Below are 274 nucleotides of genomic sequence, written 5' to 3' on the forward strand. Positions count from 1 at the left end.
TCCTCGATATTTTCTGCTCTGCTTTTTAAGTCAAATGGCAATTTTTCCTCATATTTTTTTTCATTTGAAAGACGTGAAAATAACGAGAATTAGAATTTCACGTGTGAATATGCACGAAGAGAATAATAAACATTACACTGACTGCAAATATAATAGCTTAGAAAAAAAATGGTAAACAAAAAAGATATATAAAAACAGAGCAAAGTATAACTAAATTCGAACATCAAAAAAGTGCTTTGCATCTGGTCTGATGTTTGTTCTTTTTAATTGTATT

The sequence above is a fragment of the Penaeus monodon genome, chromosome 27 (genome assembly GCF_015228065.2).
Source record: "Penaeus monodon isolate SGIC_2016 chromosome 27, NSTDA_Pmon_1, whole genome shotgun sequence".
Classification (NCBI taxonomy): Eukaryota; Metazoa; Arthropoda; class Malacostraca; order Decapoda; family Penaeidae; genus Penaeus; species Penaeus monodon.